Source organism: Pteropus alecto, unplaced genomic scaffold (assembly GCF_000325575.1).
Source record: "Pteropus alecto unplaced genomic scaffold, ASM32557v1 scaffold22, whole genome shotgun sequence".
In the NCBI taxonomy this organism is placed as follows: Eukaryota; Metazoa; Chordata; class Mammalia; order Chiroptera; family Pteropodidae; genus Pteropus; species Pteropus alecto.
This window is the reverse complement of record NW_006434839.1, coordinates 21,622,632-21,626,036: the sequence shown is the minus strand read 5'-3', so window position 1 is coordinate 21,626,036 and position 3,405 is coordinate 21,622,632. Positions and strand designations below refer to the sequence as shown.

General features: G+C 29.9%; 1 pseudogene; it reads right to left on the bottom strand.

Annotated features, from left to right (window-relative positions):
- Positions 1–843: 843 nt before the first annotated feature.
- LOC112478752 lies at positions 844–965 on the bottom strand (annotated as a pseudogene).
- Positions 966–3,405: the final 2,440 nt, after the last annotated feature.

Sequence of the window (3,405 nt, the reverse complement as noted above, 5' to 3'; positions counted from 1 at the left end):
TTCTCCCAAGGAGACATACGCATGGCCTAAAAACATGAAAGAAAGCTCAACATCACAAGCTGTTAGGGAAATATAAATCAAAACCACAAGAAAATACCATCTCGCATCTGTTAGAATAGCTATAATAAACAGGACAAGTGATAACAAATATTGGAGAGGATGAGGAGAAAAAGGAACCATCATACACTGCTGATGACACTGCAAATTGGTACAATCACTATGGAAAATAGTATGGAGGTTCCTCAAAAAACTAAGAATTGATCTACCATATGATCCAGCAAACCCTCTGCTGGGTATTTACCCCAAAGACTTGAAAACTCATATTAGAAAATATATTTGCACACCAGTATTCATAGCAGCATTATTCATGGTGGCCAGGACATGGAAGCAACTGAAGTGTCCTACGATAGAGGACTGGATAAAGATTATGTGGTACATATATACAATGGAATATTACTCAGCTGTAAGAAGAGATGAAATACTTCCATTTGTGACAACATGGATGGATTTCGAGATAATCATGCTAAGCAAAATAAGCCAGACAGAAAAAGCTGAAAACCATATGATATCACCTATATATAGAATATAAATCTAAAAGCAACAAACAAACATGACAAACCAAGAGATGCATGGACATGGACAGTAGACTAGTGGTTATCAGAGAGTAAGGGAGGGAGAGGGGAAGTAGATGGGATAAAAGGGGTCAAATATGTGGTGACAGATAGAACTTTAATTATGGGCAGTGAACACACAATGCAATATATATACTTGACCTCACAGATTGCAAGGACCTTCTCAGCTTACAATCCGTTATCTTTTTTTAATTTTTAAAAATGTTTTTTATGTCTACAGCACCTGGTCTTCTTCCTAGGTGGTCTCCCATCCAAGTACTAACCAGGCCTGACTCTGCTTAGCTTCTGAGATCAGACAGGATCAGGCTTGTTCAGGGTGGCATAGCCATAGACTGAATTGTACATTTGAAACTTACTGGATTTCATTAACCAATGTCACCATAATAAAAATTAATTAATTAATTAATATTTTTTAAAAGATACATTTTAAAGCCCCCAAAAGAGAGAGACTAAGTTTTTGCCATGAGAGTTTTATGAACTATACAACCTAAAACATACCTGTTCCTACCATAATTAGTAGGAAATCTAATCATTCATGCAAGTATAGTTTTTCTTATCTTATTTCTATTCCTTTTCTTATACTCCTTATATGTAAATATATATTTTTTAAATTTTAAATAGTATATGTCTCTTGTGATCATTTGTAACAAATAAACTAGATAAATCTTTTATCTGGTGATGTATAATACATAATTTTAATTAAAATAATTTCCTTTTAATTATATAAAATCAATAACTATAGAATTTATTTGTCATAAATGTTTTTGTCAGATAACACAAACTAAAAATATAAAGATAATTTTCTTGATTCTACAATTAGTTTTTAATTATTTTCAATAACTCTTATGCTATTATTTAGGGAATTAACAAGAGTCCAATTTAACAGATGCCTTGGGAACATTAATATTAAATTTTAAATATTAATACTTTACAAGCACATGCAAGCACTAGATCCTCCTATATTTTCTGTTAATTGTTTAATAAAATAAATAAAATTATTTGATAGATAAAATATATAATAAACATTATGGTTATGTCCTTAGATTGTAAGTTAGGTAAAATTTTAAAATCACTGCTCATTATTTACTTCCCATTCAGTTGATGATGTCAGCAAAAATTAATTTCAAACCTGGGCCAATTGTACCCACAAGCTGTTTAATAGACTACAATTGACTTAGTATCTCGTAATATTTGTTATGTCCTTAAGAGAAATCCAATGTTATAAAATCTAATAAAATATAAAATATTTAAAACCTGCCTGGTGCCTATAACTTTTTTTTTTCAATGAGTAGGCAACATTTTTGAGGTTGGTTAAGAGGCTGATAAAACTCAGCATATTAAAGAGGAAGGGTACTAGGTCCTGCAATACCTGTAAACTGGACCAAGCATCTTCTCACAGCCTCACCCAGATGAAACACCTAAGACTAAGTCCAAGAGCTGCTGTTGAGGTCTTATGTGCTTGATGAGCCAGTACTGCAAATTGCCTTTTTTATTTCTGCAGTCATACAGCTAATGATGCTGAATGAAAATAACACCATACATTTAAAACCAAGATAAACTGGTTTTGCACAGGTTTTGTAATATATGTTGTCATCAAAAAATAATAATTGGTAGTATTTTATTGAATAGCAAGAGAATGGTATTTATATTTATTTATTGATAGTTTATATAATTCATTTTAGTTCATCTTTATGTTTACTTTCTAATCTAAGCTGTTTATCCTAAATCTTCCCAAATAAAGTATGGTGATCTATAATGAGAAAAATCTTAGTTACATTTCAGTAAACCATAAAGTCAAACATCTTTGAGTAATGAAACAAGTAATAGGAGTAGTCTTATTATTTGCAGACTTCAGATTTTGGGAACAAAAGAAACATTTTTAATTTGAATCCACCTTAATACAACCAATAAATAAAAGAAGAGATACTTTATTGAAGATTTTATGGCATTATGAAAAAAATACAGTAAATAAAGATACATTTGAAGATTTTCACAAACACCTACCCTTTATACCTACAAAATTCACTAAATAAAAGGGAATATAAAATCTTGGATGGTACTTTAGTTTTAAATTGCTTGCTGCTTCTATTGATTTACTTCATCTAAACATGTCCAAAAGAAAGAAGTATTAAGGTAATTATTACATTCTTTGGGCACTGATTGAGAATGTTTTTTCTTATGCAGCAATTAAAATCTCTATCTCTTATCAATCATAATATATAACATGGAGTATAAAGGTCAAATAGTCTAAGAATGCAACTTAAAAATCAAGTGATGAAAAAGAAATTTGGTATTGTTATAAAATAAATCTTCAGAAAACTGATACAAAAGACTGCATAAGGTATATTAATTTTAAGTTTTAAAAGCAATAAAACAAATTCCACTGCACCTATCAAAACTCATATTCAGATAAATAGAATTTATAACTAATACCACTTTCTTAATTTTCTATGCTTTAAATTTACCTGAATGCATGTAATAAATCTTCTATAGGAAAATCTTTTGTTAATTGAGGTAGAACCTCATGTACCCAAATTTAGTAAGAAATGTCAGAAATGTTATGGCTGATAATTACAGAGTGAATCTAAATCAAATAATAGCTTTTTAATCATTAGAATGATCATAGTAATTTGAAAGGTGAACATAGCAAAGATACTGTTAACAAAAAATTGTTCATATCAAAGACTGAAATTAATACTGGATCATTTCCATCATTAATCAGAAAATAAATCTATCTTACAAGAGGATTTTTCTGAGAGCAGCTAATAACTGC